Source organism: Arachis ipaensis, chromosome B2 (genome assembly GCF_059453495.1).
Source record: "Arachis ipaensis isolate K30076 ecotype BB chromosome B2, ASM5945349v1, whole genome shotgun sequence".
Taxonomy (NCBI): domain Eukaryota; kingdom Viridiplantae; phylum Streptophyta; class Magnoliopsida; order Fabales; family Fabaceae; genus Arachis; species Arachis ipaensis.
Window position 1 is genome coordinate 25,582,175 of NC_142437.1, and position 20,932 is coordinate 25,603,106.

A 20,932-nucleotide genomic window follows, 5' to 3' on the forward strand; every position below is an offset into this window, starting at 1 on the left:
TCGGGTAGAAAGGAAAATGGATCCTCGACCAATTACACGATGTGGGTGCGGTGCACAAATAAAGGTTCATGTTGACCAAAGCACTAGCCGTTGGTTCGTAGAGAAGTTTTGTGACGAACACAACCATAAAATTCTAGATGCAAGGTTCTGGGGGTTGTTGCGTTTTCATAGAGTAATCAACGAAGGGGACATGCATCAAATTAACTCGATGAGAAAAACTCGGATGCGTGTGCGAACCATATTTCGTGCATTTGCCACCCAATTAATGCGGGGAATTTGAGACAGTTAGATTTGAAATTAAAGACATTTACAACAATAGAGAAGCAAAGAAGAGTGGGAGCGAGTGATACAAACATGTTTTTGAAAATTCTCATTGGACGAGGAGAGGAGGCTGCACAATATATTTTGGTGTGATGGTAGTAACCGTCACGACTATAGTGCGTTTGGGGATGTTCTGGGGTTCGACGCAACTTATGGGAGGAATAGGTATAAGTGTCCGCTTGTAATATTTTTGGGTTTGGATAATCACATGCAGACTGTTGTATTTGGTTGTGCAATTCTCAGCAACAAATTAGAGGAAAGTTATGTTTGGTTGTTGCGGGTATTTCTTGAGGCAATGAAAGGACAAGAACTGAAATTGATGTTAACCGATGGAGATTTGGCAATGAAGAATGCAATCAATGCTGTTTTTCCAAATGCACATCACAGGCTGTGCAGCTGACACCTACTACGAAATGTGACTGCCCGTATTCGTCGGCCCATGTTTCTTCGCAAGTTTCGAGTTTGCCTGATGGGTAACATTGAGGTAGATGAGTTTTAGAACCTATGAAGCGATATTGTGGAAGAGTTTGGGTTGCAACAAAATTCGTGGGTACTAGATTTGTATGAACGCAAGCATATGTGAGCTAATGCGTATATTAGAGGCAATTTTTTTTGCTGGGATGAAGACGACGTCTCGATGTGAGGCATTAAACATGTAGATTGGGAATTTTATTGGTAATGGATACAATCTATGGGAATTTATTGAGCATTTTCAGCACTATCTCGAGTTCATGAGAAGAAGAGCTAGTCGCCGATTATAGATCTGTGTATGGGCAACCCATTGTTAAGTCGAAGTTGGAGGCTTTAGAAAGCTACGCAGCAACGGTATACACGAAAGAGGTTTTTGAACTATTCCGGGAGGCCCTCCTTTTGGCCAGCAATGTAAGAGTTGTTTCTTGCAAGAAACTAGCACGTGTTCCCTGTTTGAGGTCACCATGTACTGCTAGGATCGGTCTTGGAGTGTTGCTTAGGACGAGGCGGATGACGAATTTACTTGCTTGTGCTTGCATATGGAATCATTTGACATTCTTTGTGTGCACATGGTGGGGGTGTTTGTTTATCTGAACATCACTCAGCTTCCGGTGAAGACCATATACGAACGATGGACGAAGAAGGCCAAGCAACCTGCAACGGACCCATCTAGACAGGTAGGCGAGATTCCTGATGTTGCGTACATGAGTATGCACGTAGCTTTGCTAAATGATTGAAAAGAATTAATCAAGTTGGCCTACCGGTACTTTGAAGACTATTCTGAACTGAAATCCATGATAGGGAACCAAAGTAATGCGTTGAGAGAGAAGCATCGGTTAAGGCTTGGCATAGCTGATTGTGGAGAAAAGGTATCTGTTCGTAATCCGTTGCGGGTGAGACATAATGGATGAGGCCGACGAGGGGTTACTGTTAGGGAAAAAACTCGGCATGTGCAACACTGCAGTAAGTGCGGCAAAGATAGCCCATAACTCCAGGAATTGTGTAGATTTTGGAAGCGAAAGACACAGGGGCAAGGCCGCAGCTATGGAGGATTGGGAGAACATGTCGGCGGCCGAGGAGTGTAACTACACGGATGAAATGAATGTGAGTGGCATTTATATTTTACAGGAAAGTTATATGCAGTTGTGTGTTGCTTCTTATTTTGGTCTGACATGATACTATGTACCAGTTTGATTAGCAACGGTTTCTTTGTTATTGTCTGGCAACTAGCTTGTTGAATTAAGTACTAATCCCACCATTTGCTGGTGCTCTTTGGCGTTTCAGGTTGATGAAGATGAGTATCGCATTTGAAGATTTGGCTTTTGCAAATTCAGGATCTGTAAGGGTTTTGATGCTTAGTTGAGTTTTTTGAAATGTAAGGACTTGTGTGAAGATTTTAGCAGCTACTCTCTTTGCAATGACATGCTTTCATGTTGAAGTAGGGAAAACTTTTGCTTTAAATTTTTGATTGCATTATAGTCAATGAGTGTGCAAATGTGATTTGTATCCAACATCTTAAATCATATTTGTTTTAGAAAAGTCAAACTTGACTGTCAATATAGAATGGTGGTGTTATATGGACTTGTGTCATCACTTCCATTTTGCTAATGAATTCATGCGTATTTTCATATCCCACCATTTTGTTTCTTTGTTTGACCTCGCATGCTACTTAGCTGCGATAATCAATTTCTATATTTGGGTGACTAATGACAACTTGTGACTCAAAGTCATTTATGGTAAAACATATGATCATTCTAATAATTTTATTTTTTATAATTGTATGAAAGGAATATATAAGTATATAAAATGATGTCCATTTTTTATCTGGTAATTAATTATTTGTATGCATAAGACTACCATGTTAGTTTACAATATTAAATTTGTAAAAATATTAGTAATGATTTAGAATGGAAAATAATATACGTTCAAGTGCAATTACACATAACTTGTTGATGTGTATTATTGAGAGCAGGATCCATCCTGGTTTATATTTGTAGAACGGAGTTGTGCGCAAGTGGTGGGGTTGGGTTTGCCATTGAAAATTTTGGATGTGTGTGTGGAGGTTATTTAATTTATGAGATTCTTTGTCAACATATACTTTAATGAATTACTTTTAGAATATGGAGGAAAATTATGTGTAATTTTTAATGTAAAATTGAATATCTAAAAAATTTTTAATACACATTTAATATTATAGTATTAAATATAAGGCTATAAAATCTTTACTTTACGACCTCGTTTATGAGATGCACAAATTGCATGCCATGTCGAGGGTGTAACTGAATCATATGGTATAACACTAGTAAATAAATTGTGCTTTCATGGTAACTGTATATGTAGATGAAGCCCATTAGACTAAGGTACTTTCATTAGGTAATATTCCAATAACATTACAACTAGGTGCAGTGGACGCAACTACACTATTGTCATTCAAAATGAAAAATGTGTAGCCAAGTACTTGCATTTTGCGGTTTGGAGAGGGGTTGTGTCCAGCGGATTCAGTTCAGTTTGTGGATACTAAGCAAAAAACACAACCATGTGCAATGCAAAATTCAATGCAACATGGCTTTACCTAGAGTTCGCATCCCATGACATGGAGCTGCTGCCTTTCATAGTGCCGACGGCATACACTTCAATGTTATGGGCTTGCCTACAATACATGATTCAAAATGGCAGGCATTAACATTACTTAATCTGAGCATATGTCACCCTAGTAGACTAGATGCAAGAAAATGACGAAAATTTAAATACATTAAAATGTAATCAGCTGCTATAAGTATTATGTAACGCATCGAATTTCCTTCAAGGTAGAACTTCAGCCATGGTGCGCTTGCTGTTCTAGTCAACGGCAGCTCTCTGGAGAAATTCATCCCCCATCTAGTTAAAGTTCTCAGTCGCAAATCCAAGGATAGTGTCAATGCAGATTTTATCAGCCAGCAGGTCTATATTGTTATGCTGCATTGTCATAAACATGATTACAATTACGTTACCGTTGCAAAAAAAAAAAAGAGCGGTTTTAATACATACGTAACTATGGAATATTGATTCTAGCCACATACTCGTTTTTGGCCAATCAGATTTAGCGTGAAGTATTGCTCCATCTGAAGCCAGATGAGCACCCACAGCTTGTCCTTGTAGCTGGAACAAAACGACAAGCATCGGGGGCTAAAGCCAATATACAACCCAACAAAAACATGTCAATTATTTATTAGAAGAACTGCCTTACTAGTTACCCATGTTAGGGATTCCAAGTACAAACTCAGGGTTCCATTTAGCTAGTGCAGTCCTGCGGCTCAGGAGATTGAGATCCTAAAATTTCTCCTTCAAAATATAATCCAGAGTCCTTGTCTGCACATTAACGAATCCATATATGTCAAAATTAACACTAACTGTATGTTTATTAAACTGGCTTAATTTTTTTTGGCCCAAACCATGTTTATAAAATGGATTTTAATTAAACTGGCTTACTTTTTATTGGCCCAACCGTATTTTGCAAAGTAACATTAACTGTGTTTTTATTAGATTGTATTCACTCTATTTGGCCCAACCCACTTCAAAAGTTACAGAAACTGCATGTTACTTAGTTTACGGTTCAGTTTCCTTGACCCAACCCAGTTGAGAAGTAAGACCAACTTTATTGTAATTAAATTGGGTTCATACTATGGGCCCAATCAAGTTGAACAGTAGCCCTAACTTCATATTAATTAAGTTGGGTTCCCCTTTTTGGCCCAACCCAGGACACACCTTTTAGACAAAAAAAATGTATATTTTTTGAACCCAGCAATTCCAACATGGATCATATCCAACATTTGAAATCTTCAAAGAATATTCCGTTGTTATATTTGGAAACTACCATGAACATGCAGGTTATGAAGCCATATATAGTTCCAAGTATGAAAAACTCACCACAGCTTTCGCAGCGTGTTTCCTTCTTATGACTGAATCATCAGTTCCGTAGCAAACCCTAAGCCACATCTTCCCACCATTGATGTCCACAATGACCAGGTAGAAGTGATCCTCTCCGGTGAGATCTACTTTGTCGGCCATTTGGACATAGATCTGCCAGAAATGTACAAAAATTTATACTTGTCTAGCTAAAAAATTGACACACATTTCCACGGAGAGTAACTTCAAGGCAAAATTCTTACATATTTTAGAGCTGCTGGTCTTGGTAGCTAGTCCCGAAAGAAGAAGGCAACCACCTGAGAGTCATCTATGTCCGAATCCAGAACGAATTCCTAGAATCAAATAGACAACAACATTAGAAGAAAACAACATTGGTTAAAAACATAACTTGATAAACATAGCCAACCACCAGGTCAGGATGCTCACCGAGAAGTGTAGCGGGAGTGACCACATAGTTTGCTGTTCAAGATATGACTGGGTCCATGATGTTTTGTATGCCATGAGCTGCATTACATATGCAAATGGTTCGTGTCCCGGCTACAGGCAGTAGAAATCTTTCCTGTGTAGCTTCATGTCACCTCTCTTGAACAATGTTTCACTAGGGTTCATGGATTCCCCAAATATGTAGGCAACGGATTGGGCTTCCTCGATAGAATATTTCATACCTTTGTTGATCTTGAACTTCGCACGAATAAACTATATTATATACTAGAATTGGTTATCCGACATTTGGGGATATAATCAAAATTGTTCCGCAATGATAACATGACAAACAAATTCAAAAATAACTTACAGAAGGGAACGTCACACCAATTGTTGTAGATGACACCTGAGATGGGCTCTCACGGGGTGCCCTTCTCATCTTCCCATATTTCTTCATCTCTTCCGGAGTTAAAAAGGGTAACTTCGGGATCTTGCTTGGGTTATGGTAGCCTCGAGCTGGACTTCCGGAACTCACAATGCCATCTCCAATTCTCGCCTAACCAAAGAAATGGAAGAATCATAAGTTAACCACTAATGATGCAAACAAGCTTAACTGGACACATGTTTTCCATAAAAGATGATTAAGTTAAAGACCGTTACTGCAAACTGAGTTCCCTTTAGTTTGGCCAGATTGTTATCATGTGGGTCAACCCAAGAGCAACCCAACCCCAAAGTGCTCCTGGTTGTCATGGGGGGATGCATTGATTTGGCTACATCCAACTGGATCATGGAGCCCAGCATTATAGTATCGTCCGACCACACTCCAAGTAGGATTGGGAATTAGTGTTGGTCCTCATCAACGGGAACAGGCACCATGTTGCTAGAGCCAGGTGCGGAGTTTGCTTCGAGCATCACACCCATTTTGGGTGGTGGCGGTGTTTGTGTGCGCTCTAAAACAATGCTCTTTTTGCGGGTTAGAGTTATTCCAGCAGCGGCCGTTGGTATGTTTGACCCATCACCGTCATTGGATCGGACAAAGCTTTCCATACAAGCCTCGACTAAAGCCAACCCCCTCCGTATGTCCTCTACTATGCTTCCCACTTGATCGGCATCCTTCCTGTGGATCTGTGAACATGAAAAAAAAACACTTTTATAACCTTGGGAAAAATAAACCTCACTCCATGGTCGGTCCAATAGGCACCGAAGACATATCTTATGAATGCAAATACAATTTGCACTTACATCTAGTACCTTCAACAAGTTTTGGCTGAGCTTCTTCATCGTGCCATTCAGCTGGACGAGGGCAGCAGTGACACATGCAGCCTGACCACTAGACGTCATCGCTTGTAAGTTGAACATCAAGGTGAAACATGATTTTAAGCCAAAAAAAAAAAGAAATCTATATCTCGTACCTCTCTCCCTTCGAATCTCTGGAGTCGTGATCCATATTATCGGTTGCATGTTCGGCCGCTCCTTTTGGCTTATCCTCGTTGTTAACCCTACCTCCATTATGCTCACCGTCATTTTCCCCATCCGGATTCAGAATGTTGCCTCCTTGTTCGTCCATATCCTCCGCCACCTCTGTTTCCATCTCCGTAGTAGCAGATACCATAAATTATAACACTTTGTCGATAGAGATTAATTTGTAAAACAATATAGGGCATCAAAGTTGTAGAGAGAGCAAGAGTCAACTCTACTTCCTTTTAACGTTGGGGCAGGTGATCCTCCCACCCATCGCTAAGTGCCTTAGTGGAGTGGTCTGCACACATAGCTCCACTTAAACCTCATCATAAGCTGTCAAAAACAAATTTTGTTGTCAGTAAGCATGGGTGAGAGTAGCTTTCCCTCGTCATCGGTGCCTCTCTTATAAGGGATATTAGGGAGTTGATAGTGTTAACAAATTTAGAAATGCTAATTCAGAATAAAGATTACCCACACGATACGGTATTTTTTGACCTACTTGAATTTGTGAGAGAATATTCCCTTAGCCTATTGAATGGTTTTAAACACTTACCCTAGTTGAACCAGCATCATCCTTGGAGTAGTTGAATATGTCACGATTCGGTGTCACATCACCCTTTTCATCCACATTTTTCCAGGTGAAATGACTAATGATGTAGCCATCAATCATTCAAATACAATTTGCACGCTTCCATGAGTTCTTTCCTACACAATTTTTATGGAACCTTATCTTCATGGATACTCTAGACCACTACCAAAGTTAGATCACCAATTACCTACAAATTCAAATTACACGCATCATTGGTGAAAATTTTGATTAGCTTTTTTGCAAAACTTTCTTGGCAACGACTATTTTGTTAACCCTACATTGTCTTTCTAGAGAAAAACATGGTATCAACATCAACTTCATTTAAGTTACGGGTTAATGCGGCAAAAACAAAACCATCAAGAATTCAAATTTTCGACTAATCCATGTAACTAATTTATTTAAAATGGGAGTTCTTATTCAAATTAGCCTAAAAATACAATGGAGGATGCTTGGCCGATCTGAGCACAAAAAGATTTTATAAACAATAATTCCTCGGTTGCATCGGCATTATTCAAGAAAATCAACAATGAATCAATGAACCAAATAGGTTATGAAGGTTAAGGAGATCCATTTTATTCCTTCTTAACAATACCTGTTTCCATCAATACAACAATGCAGTTAAACACACAATATGATATCCATAAGCTCTAAACACAAAACAAAAAACACAACACAACCACGAGACAAAAAAAAAAAAAAACTCATATCGCCAGAGCTATGTGCATTGCTTTCACTACTCAAATACTTATGAATCGCCCAAAATAGCATACACAGGAATCAGCTGATTTTCAGGACAAATTGTTACTTGCTGTGATACTTTGACTTGAACAAATTTGATATCTGATCCATTGTCTCTGCTAATTGCATTAAGAGCTCCCTGTTTTCCACCTCTAGCTGAGACACACGCCCCTCTAGCCTGGTGACTGCATGTTAAAGCCGCACAATGGCACTTGCTGCTCTAATACAACACCACAATGAACGATCTGTTACTCAGAAATAAACCCAATTTCTTTAATCACAGTCTAAAGTCGAAAAAGGGCAACCGTATCTGAAAAAGGACATACCATCTGAACCTGGGAGGTGGTATTCACTTTCATTGGGGGAAGTGGCATGTGTCTCTAGTGACACTTGATGTGAGGATGAGTTAAAACTACGATACGGTCCACCACTCTTCGCGTCTGCTGTGAAGTATCTGGCATGATGAAGACGGGGGTCGCTTGCACCGGCCGAACCCGAGGCAACACTAACTGGAACCCTTTCCGCAAGTGACAAAAGTTGAAGACCTTGGCCATTGTTTGAAGCACCCACACATTGCCTGTGCATCTAATCAACCCATGCTCTCCAACCCGCTTTAAAGCTCTGATACTGGCGATGCAGATTCCTCGGATACCCGCTCACCTGTGGCTCTGTCGCCTCCTAGGTGTTGTATATTCCGGGTGTCCTTCCCCTAAATACAACGTAACACTCACCCTTTGCATGAAGAGCCATGCAGATATTTCTCACCCTCCTCCTCTTTGTGTATGCAATTCCTTTTTAGATTTCAAAAATGAATCCAAGTGAAGATGAGTGTGGTTCTAGTGGACAAAATGTCTTGCCTCACTCACTTGTTACACTGTCACCGTCCATTTCATAATTGAATACCCACGCGTCAGCATCTCGAGAAAGCATAACTGAAACTTTATTTAATGGTTGATACATGTGCAATTAATAATAAATAGTTTAGGGAACAAAGGGTCAACAGAAAAATAAATGAATGTGAACTCATGTTACACGCTTGCATTTAAAATTTTGATTATATGAATATAATTTTGAAATGAGATTTCATATTTAATAAATGAATGGTTTCGACCTCAAACATTATTAACTATACTAAACAAGTTAAATATTTAATTATAAATGTGAAATCATTTAACATGCTTCTATATAAAATTTTGATAATAAATATAAACTTACATTCATGATATTTTTATATAATTATATTGTAAACTTAATGCTGATTACGAGTCACAAATATGTATTACACATGTATTACATTCATTATATTTATATACAATATTTCATTTTATTAAATAAAAGTAAAGGTTAATATACAACGAAAAGCATTGATAGATTCTAATAAAAATAAAATATCCTACTACATAAATTAAATATCTTTTAATATACAATATTTTAGATGACAACATAATCTTTTATTTTTACATAAATAAATATAAAATATATAAATACAAAAAATATAAATATTTTTATTCATTAAAAAATTATTATGCAACAAAATTTTTATAACATTAAAAATTATACTAAAAAAATATTGTAAACTGCAACATTAAAATGTAAACATACATTTTATTTTAGGGTAACTTACCTAAATAAAATGATTGGAACCCATATTTTATCCGATTACAACTCTGTAAAACAACATACGTGTATGCAATTTTTTTTATTCTATATAAATCGCTACAGGGTGTAGCGGTTTCCAAACTTAATGTAATCTACTAGAGGCACTCACGGTTTACGTGGAAAAGCTAACTGAGCAGAAACTGCTAGAGGCGGTAGCGGTTTCTGAAGGAGATGCCAAACTACATAAACTGCTGCTAACTATAAGGGTTATGAGGAAACAATGGGTAGTGTAATCCCTGACACCCTGTAGCAGATTATGTATACGTTGAGATTATCTGTATTTCTGTAATAATTATGCATGGAATAAAATGAATAATATGATGAGATTGAATAATAAAATGAATAATAGAATGAAATGAATAAAAAATTAAGATTTTTACTATTATTCAATTAAACTTATCCATTCTTTTACATGACTATGTACGATTGATTATAGTTGTAAATTTCTTTTATATTCACAGAACATAAAAGTTAAATTCTTTCCTTAAACACTCCCAAAAGGTAATGAAAATAATTTGTAATATTTTTAAAAAATAATTTGAAGTATATTTTTTATACGTATTTTATTCTATTATTAATTTCTTTCTATGCATAATTGTTACAAAAATAGAGATAATCTTTACGTATACACAATCTACTACAAGGTGTTAGGATTACGCTACCCATTGTTTCTTCATAAACCGCCATAGTCAGCCATAGTTTATGTAGTTTGGCATCTTCTTCAGCCTCTAGCGGTTTCTGCCCAACTCATTTTTCTACGTAAAGGTGCCTCTAGTGGATTACGTGAAGTTTGGAAAGCGCTATACCCTGTAGCGGTTTATATAGAATGGTAAATATGGATTCCAATTGTTTTATTTAGGTAACTTGTCCTTTATTTTATATTATTTGTCAAATAATTAGATTATTATATTCAAAATCTATTAACTAACTACTTTGTTAAAAATATGTTTTAAATTTAATATTTATAGTTTTGTATATATAATATTTCTAATTAAATATTTATTATATTTAATATCATCCAATTATTTCAGTAATAATTAAAAAGCATAAAATCAGATCATATTTTATTTTTTATTATTTTTAAATTTTTTTTATTTTGCTAGTTAAATTTTTTATTCTTTAATCTGACCACACTTTATATATATATATATACTAAAAAAATTGGTGTAGAAATGTCTTTTACAAAATATTTTTCATCATATATAATTTACTAAAAATATATTTTGTTAAATCTAAGACTAAACCATAATATGCTAGCTGATTTTAATATAATTATATTATTATCATAATTATTTAATATATAAAAAAATTAATAGATAGTATACAAATTAGAAAAATTATCACCTATTTAATTGTACAAAAGTGAAAATTTGTTGTTTCAAAAAATATAAAACATATAAATATAAAAAATATAAGTATTTTTTTTCGTTTGATTAATGCCATAACTGTCATCAATTATCTTCATTTGTCAACTTCCTCACCATTTCGATTACCTTATCTTTTTCGATCAGTCTTGTTGATCAAACCCGTCTTTCTTATCGATAGATCCTTTTCGATGAGCCTTATTTCCTTCAAAGATACCAATCAACCTCTGGCCTCAATATCTTAAGGTTTGTTTTATTTTTGACTAATGCCAATATTATGTGATTGGTCTAAATAATTTTTTGTCACATATTGGACATCTTCTTTTTGTGTAAATTATGGCACCAGTAAATTGTGTTACCTACTATAATTAGACATGATGTGATCCTAAAATATGCAACTTTTTCATCCGTCATACTTAGTGATTTAATACCATGTGGAATTCGAATAACTAAATTTTCTCACATCGTTCTCCAATTGGTCGAGTAAATACAACAAAATATTAAATTGTTCTACCCAACACAAATTCAGTATGACTCAAATTTCATCATAACTTACATCGATCTAGTTCGAGTCATTTGCACCCGTACTTAACTTATATACCACAAAAAAATATGCAATAATAACATCGAATATTTTATGTGCTTAATATATTATACTTAATATTAAAATTTTATTCTCCTGATCACATAATTTTACTGAATTATTACATGCTACTAAAGGAACTTAGTTAACATTGAAACCAACTTATAAATATATAAAACTATTAGAATAAAGTTCTACATCCAAGCAAAATACTTAACCAAGTCTAACCAAGTTGTTACACCAACTTTTCAAATCACACGCGCCTCCTTCTCCATTTTCTTCTCTTCCTCTGTCTCTTTCTCTTTCTCCTCCTCCTCGTCTTTCTTCTTCTTCTTCTTCTTCTTCTTCTTCTTCTTCTTCTTCTTCTTCTTCTTCTTCTTCTTCCCCAGTATTGCGTCTTCTTCTTTTATTTTTAAGTAATTTTTTAACATTTGTTCAAATTTGAATCGAATTACTAATAAAGCAGATGCAAGAATTTAAAATAGATCAGGCAGAAATAGATCATAGTGTTCAAAACAATGAATGATTGAAGTTCAAATAAGTTGAATGAGAGTGATTTGGATTTTTCTTTTGAATCGAATCAAGTGGACAAGGTTTAGATTATTCAATTTTGAATTGAATGGAATAGAATGCAATCGCGAAATCCAATTATTTATGAACATCATTTTTGGTTCATTTGGTATTATACAACGGTTTTATTTTGATAATATTTTCGGTTTATTCGAGACGCAGGTTGGTGCACGAAATTGTGATCATCAATGGCGCCAACAACTTGGTACACACAATTGTAATCTCAACTCTTTGTCACAACTTCGCACAACTAACCAGCAAGTGTACTGGGTCGTCCAAGTAATAAACCTTACGTGAGTAAGGGTCGATCCCATGGAGATTGTCGGCTTGAAGCAAGCTATGGTCATCTTGTAAATCTCAGTCAGGCGGATTCAAATAGTTATGGAGAATTGATAATTAAAAGATGAATAAAATATAAAATAGGATAGAGATACTTATGTAATTCATTGGTGAGAATTTCAGATAAGCGTACGAAGATGCTTTGTTCCTTCTGAACCTCTGCTTTCCTATTGTCTTCATCCAATCATTCATACTCCCTTCCATGGCAAGCTTTATGTTGGATTTCACCATTGTTAATGGCTACCTCCCATCCTCTCAGTGAAAATGGTCCAAATGCGTTGTAACCACACGGCTAATCATCTGTCAGTTCTCGATCATGTTGGAATAGGATCCATTAATCCTTTTGCGTCTGTCACTACGCCCAACACTCGCGAGTTTGAAGCTCGTCACAGTCATCCCTTCCCAAATCCTACTCGGAATACCACAGACAAAGTTTAGACTTTCCAGAACTCAGGAATGGCCGCCAACAATTCTAGCCTATAATACGAAGGTTCTAATCTTAGATTAGAAACCCAAGAGATACACATTCAAGCTTGTTTGCATGTAGAACGGAAGTGGTTGTCAGGCACGCGTTCATAGGTAAGAATGATGATGAGTGTCACGGATCATCACATTCATCAAGTTGAAGAACGAGTGTATATCTTAGAGAAGAAGTAGGCGTGAATTGAATAGAAAACAGTAGTACTTTGCATTAATTCATGAAGAACAGCAGAGCTCCATACCTTAATCTATAGTGTGTAGAAACTCCACCGTTGAAAATACATAAGAACAAGAGGGTCTAGGCATGGCCGAATGGCCAGGCTCCCAAAGATGAAAAGTTTTCCAAGATCAAAAGTATGAAAATACAATAGCAAAAGGTCCTATTTATAGAAAACTAGTAGCCTAGGGTTTACAGAAATAGGTAATTAATATAGAAATCTTCTTCCGGGTCTACTTGGTGTGTGCTTGGACTGAGCATTGAAGCTTTCATGTGTAGAGACTTTTCTTGGAGTTTAACTCCAGCTTTTATGCCAGTTCTGGCGTTTTGACGCCAGAATTTTTATGCTGACTTGGAACGTTAGTTTGGGCCATCAAATCTCGGGCAAAGTATGAAATATTATATATTGCTGGAAAGCCCAGGATGTCTACTTTCCAACGCAATTGAGAGCACACCAATTGGGCTTTTGTAGCTCCAGAAAATCCACTTCGAGTGCAGGGAGGTCAGAATCCAACAGCATTTGCAGTCCTTTTTCAGCCTCTGAATCAGATTTTTGCTCAGGTCCCTCAATTTCAGCCAGAAAATACCTAAAATCACAGAAAAATACACAAACTCATAGTAAAGTCCAGAAATGTGATTTTTATTTAAAAACTCATAAAAACATAATTAAAAATGGACTAAAATATTCTAAAAACTACCTAAAAATAATGCCAAAAAGCGTATAAATTATCTGCTCATGACAACACCAAACTTAAATTGTTGCTTGTCTCCAAGCAACCGAAAATCAAATAGGATAAAAAGAAGAGAATATACAATGAATTCCAAAAACATCTATGAAGATCAATCTTAATTAGATGAGCGGGGCTATTAGCTTTTTGCTTCTGAATAGTTTTGGCATCTCACTTTATCCTTTGAAGTTTAGAATGATTGGCATCTATAGGAACTCAGAATTTAGATAGTGTTATTTATTCTCCTAGTTCAATATGTTGATTCTTGAACACAGTTACTGTATGAGTCTTGGCCGTGACCCTAAGCATTTTGTTTTCCAGTATTACCACCGGATACATAAATGCCACAGACACATAACTGGGTGAACCTTTTCAGATTGTGACTCAGCTTTGCTAGAGTCCCCAATTAGAGGTGTCCAGAGCTCTTAAGCACACTTTTATTGTTTTGGACCATGACTTTAACCGCTCAGTCTCAAGCTTTTCGCTTGACACCTTCACGCCACAAGCACATGGTTAGGGACAACTTGGTTTAGCCGCTTAGGCTAGGATTTTATTCCTGTGGGCCCTCCTATCCACTGATGCTCAAAGCCTTAGATCCTTTCTATTTTACCCTTGCCTTTTGGTTTAAAGGGCTATTGGCTTTTTTTGCTTGCTTTTTCTTTTCTTATCTTTTTTTCGCCATATTTATTTTTTTCTGCAAGCTTTGTATTCACTGCTTTTTCTTGCTTCAAGAATCATTTTTATGAATTTTCAGATTACCAATAACATTTATCCTTTTTCATCATTCTTTCAAGAGCCAACAATTTTAACATTCATAAACAACAAATTCAAAAATATGCACTGTTCAAGCATTCATTCAGAAAACAAAAAGTATTGCCACCACATCAAAATAATTAATCTGTTTTAAAATTCGAAATTCTTGTACTTCTTTTTCTTTTTGCAATTAAAAACACTTTTTATTTAAGAAAGGTGATGGATTCATAGGACATTCATAACTTTAAGGCATAGACACTAAGATACTAACGACCATGTAATAAAGACACAAACATAAAGCATAAAAATTCGAAAAATAGAAAATAAAGAACAAAGAAATTAAAGAACGGGTCCACCTTAGTGATGGCGGCTTGTTCTTCCTCTTGAAGATCTTATGGAGTGCTTGAGCTCCTCAATGTCTCTTCCTTGCCTTTGTTGCTCCTCCCTCATGACTTTTTGGTCTTCTCTAATTTCATAGAGGAGGATGGAATGCTCTTGGTGCTCCACCCTTAGTTGTCCCATGTTGGAACTTAATTCTCCTAGGGATGTGTTGATTTGCTCCCAATAGTTTTGTGAAGAAAAATGCATCCCTTGAGGTATCTCAGAAATTTCATGATGAGGAATTTCCTCATGCTCTTGTCCATGAGTCGGATCTCTTGTTTGCTCCATCCTTTTCTTAGTGATGGGCTTGTCCTCATCAATGAGGGTGTCTTCCTCTATGTCAATTCCAGCTGAATTGCAGAGGTGACAAATGAGATGAGGGAAGGCTAACCTTGCCAAAGTAGAGGACTTGTCCGCCACCTTGTAGAGTTCTAGGGATATAACCTCATGAACTTCTACTTCCTCTCCAATCATGATAGCCCGATCTATAGTGACTTCAGACCGGTTGCTAGTAGGAATGATTGAGCGTTGGATGAACTCCAACCATCCCCTAGCCACGGGCTTGAGGTCATGCCTTCTTAGTTGAATCGGCTTCCCTCTTGAATCTTTCTTCCATTGAGCGCCCTCTTCACAAATGTCTATGAGGACTTGGTCCAACCTTTGATCAAAGTTGACCCTTCTAGTGTAGGGGCGTGCATCTCCTTGCATCATGGGCAAATTGAATGCCAACCTTACATTTTCTGGACTAAAGTCTAAGCATCTCCCTCGGACCATTGTAAGCCAATTCTTTGGGTCCGGGTTCACACTTTGATCATGGTTCTTGGTGATCCATGCATTGGCATAAAACTCTTGAACCATTAAGATTCCGACTTGTTGAATGGGGTTGGTGAGAACTTCCCAACCTCTTCTTCGAATCTCATGTCAGATCTCCGGATATTCACCCTTTTTGAGTTTGAAAGGGACCTCGGGGATCACCTTCTTCTTGGCCACAACTTCATAGAAGTGGTCTTGATGGATCTTTGAGATGAATCTCTCCATCTCCCATGACTCGGAGGTGGAAGCTTTTGCCTTCCCTTTCCTCTTTCTTGAGGTTTCTCCGGCCTTTGGTGCCATAAATGGTTATGGAAAAATAAAAAGCAACGCTTTTACCACACCAAACTTAGAAGGTTTGCTCGTCCTCCAGCAAAAGAAGAAAAAAAAGAGTAGAAGAAGAAGAAATAGAGGAGATGGAGGGGGGTTTTGTGGTTCGGCCAAGGGGGATTAGTGGTGTGTATGATGTGTGAAAATGAATGAGTGAAGATGGGTTTATATAGGAGTGGGGAGAGGGGTAGGGTTCGGCCATGTATGGGTGGGTTTGGGAGGGAAAGTGGTTTGAATTTGAAAGGTGAGGTAGGTGGGGTTTTATGATGGATGGATGTGGATTGGTGAAGAGATTATAGAGAAGAGGGTAGGTTTTGATAGGTGAGGGGTTTTTGGGGAAGAGGAATTGAGGTGATTGGTGAAGGGTATTTGGGGAAGGGTGTTATGGGAAGGTGTGAAGAAGAGAGAGAGATGAGGTAGGTGGGGATCCTGTGGGGTCCACAGATCCTGAGGTGTCAAGGATTTCTCATCCCTGCACCATGTTGGCGTGTAAACGCCCTTTCCTGTGCCAATCCTGGCATTAAACGCCTGGTTACTGCTCATTTCTGGCGTTTAACGCCAGCTTTTCTCCCCTTTCTGGCGTTTAACACCAGCTCTGTGCCCTTTTCTGGCGTTAAACGCCAGCTCTGTGGCCATTTCTGGCGTTAAACGCCCATAATGGTACCAGACTGGGCGTTTAACGCCTATTCTGGTACCCTTACTGGCATTTAAACACCAGTAAGCTTCTCCTCCAGGGTGTGCTATTTTTAATACTGTTTTTCATTCTGTTTTTGCTTTTTCAGTTGTTTTTGTGACTTCACATGATCATCAACCTACAAAAAACATAAAATAACAAAGAAAAATAAATAGATATGATTAAATAAAATTGGATTGCCTCCCAACAAGCGCTTCTTTAATGTCAATAGCTTGACAGTGGGCTCTTATGGAGCCTCACAGATACTCAGAGCATGATGATGGCCTCCCAACACCAAACTTAGAGTTTGAATGTGGGGGCTCTGTTTGACTCTGCATTGAGAAAAGCTTTTCATGCTTCCTCTCCATGACTACAGAGGGAAATCCTTGAGCTTTAAACACAAGGGAGTCCTCATTCACTTGAAGGACTAATTCTCCTCTGTCAACATTAATCACAGCTTTTGCTGTGGCTAGGAAGGGTCTGTCAAGGATGATGGATTCATCCATACACTTCCCAGTGTCTAGGATTATGAAATCAGTAGGGATGTAGTGGCCTTCAACCTTTACCAAGACATCCTCTACAAGTCCATAAGCCTGTTTCCTTGAATTGTCTGCCATCTCTAGTGAGATTCTTGCAGCTTGTACCTCAATGATCCCTATCTTCTCCATTACAGAGAGAGGCATGAGGTTTATTCTTGACCCTAGGTCACACAGAACCTTCTCAAAGGTCATGGTGCCTATGGTACAAGGTATTGAGAACTTTCCTGGATCCTGTCTCTTTTGAGGTAATCTCTGCCTAGTCAAGTCATCCAGTTCTTTGGTGAGCAAGGGGGGTTCATCCTCCCAAGTCTCATTACCAAATAACTTGTCATTTAACTGCATGATTGCTCCAAGGTACTTAGCAACTTGCTCTTCAGTAACATCTTCATCCTCTTTAGAGGAAGAATACTCATCAGAGCTCATGAATGGCAGAAGTAGGTTCAATAGAATCTCTATGGTCTCAGTGTGAGCCTCAAATTCCCATGGTTCCTCATTAGGGAACTCCTTGGAGGCCAGTGGACATCCATTGAGGTCTTCCTCAGTGGAAATCACTGCCTCTTCCTCCTCTCCAAGTTTGGCCGTGTGGGTAATGCTGATGGCCTTGCACTCTCTTTTTGGATTCTCTTCTGTATTGCTTGGGAGAGTACTAGGAGGGAGTTCAGTAATTTTCTTACTCAGCTGACCCACTTGTGCCTCCAAATTTCTAATGGAGGATCTTGTTTCAGTCATGAAACTTTGAGTGGTTTTAATTAGATAAGAGACTATGGTTTCTAAGTCAGAATGGCTCTGCTTAGAATTCTCTGTCTGTTGCTGAGAAGATGATGGAAAAGGCTTGCTATTGCTAAACCTATTTCTTCCACCATTACTGTTGTTGAAGCCTTGTTGAGGCCTCTGTTGGTCCTTCCATGAGAGATTTGGATGATTTCTCCATGAATGATTATAGGTGTTTCCATAGGGTTCTCCCATGTAATTCACCTCTTCCATTGCTGGGTTCTCAGGATCATAAGCTTCTTCTTCAGATGAAGCTTCCTTGGTACTGCCTGTTACTGCTTGCATTCCAGACAGACTCTGAGAAATCATATTGACTTGCTGAGTCAATATTTTATTCTGAGCCAATATGGCATTCAGAGTATCAATCTCAAGAACTCCTTTCTTCTGATTTGTCCCATTATTCACAAGATTCCTTTTAGAAGTGTACATGAATTGGTTATTTGCAACCATCTCAATGAGTTCCTGAGCTTCTGCAGGCATCTTCTTCAGATGAAGAGATCCTCTAGTAGAGCTGTCTAATGACATCTTGGACAGTTCAGACAGATCATCATAGAAGATACCTATGATGCTCCATTCTGAAAGCATGTTAGAAGGACACCTTTTGATCAATTTCTTGTATCTTTTCCAAGCTTCATAGAGGGATTCACCTTCCTTCTGTCTGAAGGTCTGGACTTCCACTCTAAGCTTACTCAATTTTTGAGGTGGAAAGAATTTTGCCAAGAAGGCATTGACCAGCTTTTCCCAAGAGTTCAGGCTTTCCTTAGGTTGTGAATCCAACCATATTCTAGCTCTGTCTCTTACAGCAAAGGGAAAAAGCATAAGCTTGTAGACCTCGGGATCAACCCCATTGGTCTTGACAGTGTCACAGATTTGCAAGAATTCAGCTAAAAACTGATGAGGATCTTCCAATGGAAGTCCATGAAACTTGAAATTCTGTTGCATTAGAGAAACTAATTGAGGCTTAAGCTCAAAGTTGTTTGCTCCAATGGCAGGGATTGAGATGCTTCTCCCATAGAAGTCGGGAGTAGGTGCAGTAAAGTCACCAAGCACCTTCTTTGCATTGTTGGCATTGTTGTTGTTTTCGGCTTCCATGGCTTCTTCTTATTTGAAAATTTCTGTTAGGTCCTCTATAGAGAGTTGTGCTTTAGTTTCTCTTAGCTTTCTCTTCAAGGTCCTTTCAGGTTCAGGATCAGCTTCAACAAGAATGCCTTTGTCCTTGCTCCTGCTCATATGAAAGAGAGGAGAAGAAAGTATGGAATTCTCTATGTCACAGTATAGAGATTCCTTGAGATGTCAGAGGAAAAAAAGAATAGAAGGAGGAGGTAGAAAGGAGAGAATTCGAACTTATAGAGAGAGGGAGTCCGAATTGCACATTGAGGAAGAGTCCTGGTCCCTTAAATAGAAACATGTGAGAAGGGGGGGGGGGAGAATTTTCAAAATTAAATGTTTTTAATTAAAAGATATTTTGAAATTTTGGTTGATGATTTTCGAAAACTAAAATTGAGAAAGTAGTTAAGTGATTTTGAAAAAGATTTTGAAATTAGAAATAAAAAAGATATGATTGAAAATCATTTTTTTGAAAAAGATGTGGTTGAGAAGATATGATTGAGAAAATATGGTTTTAAAAAGATATGATTGACAAACTATTAAAAAGATTTGATTTTTAAAATTAATGACTTGGCTCACAAGAAATTTAAAAGATATGATTCTAAAATTCAATTATTGAACCTTTCTTAACAAGGAAGAAATTTTTTGAATCAAATCACTAATTGTTAGCAAGGATTTTCGAAAATAGTAAAAAAAATAAAAAATGGAAAGAAATTGATTTTGAAAAGATATGATTGAAAAGATATGATTTGAAAAAGATTTGATTTTGAAAAATTATGAAAGTTTGAAAAAGATTTGAATTGAAAACAAAATCTTCCCTCTTGTGCCATCCTGGCGTTAAACGCCCAGAATGGTATCCATTCTGGCGTTTAACACCCAAAATACTACCCTTTTGGGCGTTTGACGCCCAGCCAGGTACCCTGGCTGGCGTTTAAACGCCAGTTTTCCTTCCTCACTGGGCGTTTTGAACGCCCAGCTTTTTCTGTGTAATTCCTCTGCTGTATGTTCTGAATCTTCAATTCTCTGTATTATTAACTTGAAAAGATATAATTTTGAAAACTTTTTTGAATTTTTCAATGATGACAAATAATCAAAATGCAACTAATCATGAAAAACTAAGATCAAATAAACAATGCATGCAAGACACCAAACTTAGAAATTTTTATATTAGAGACATTAACAAATTGAGAATGCATATGAAAAACAACAAAACACACAAAACAAGAGAATTAAAGATCAGAGCAAGGAAATCACCAAGAACAACTTGAAGATTGATGAAGAACATGATGCATATATTCGAAAAAAATGCAAGAGAATTAAAAATATGCAGGACACCAAACTTAAAATAGACACTAAACTCAAACAAGAAACACACAATTATTTTTGGTTTTATGATTTTATAAATTTTTTTTTGGATTTTTCGAAAATTATTTTAGAAAAAGAAAAATAAGGATTTCAAAATTTTTAATAAGAATTCCAGGAATCATGTAATGTTAGTCTAAACCTTCAGTCTAAAAAGATTAGACATGGCTAGCCAAGCTTCAGCAGGTCATTACATACAACAGCCAAATTGATGAGAATCAATCAGCTTTTGTGATGATAAAAACATCATCTGAAACTCTAGAATTCATTCTTAAAAATTATGAAGAATAAAAATCAAATAAAGTTACCTAATCTAAGCAACAAGATGAACCGTCAGTTGTCCAAACTCGAACAATC

The 20,932-nt window shown here is 37.2% G+C and overlaps 1 non-coding gene and 1 pseudogene across 1 annotated transcript; both read left to right on the plus strand.

Annotated features, from left to right (window-relative positions):
* The first annotated feature begins 974 nt into the window (after window positions 1-974).
* LOC148573361 (protein FAR1-RELATED SEQUENCE 9-like) lies at window positions 975-1,781 on the plus strand (annotated as a pseudogene).
* A 16,904-nt stretch (window positions 1,782-18,685) lies between these two features.
* On the plus strand, window positions 18,686-18,793 carry LOC148573362 (small nucleolar RNA R71). Its single transcript, XR_015905923.1, has one exon. It is a non-coding gene; the product is annotated as a small nucleolar RNA R71 (small nucleolar RNA).
* The last annotated feature ends 2,139 nt before the right edge of the window (window positions 18,794-20,932 follow it).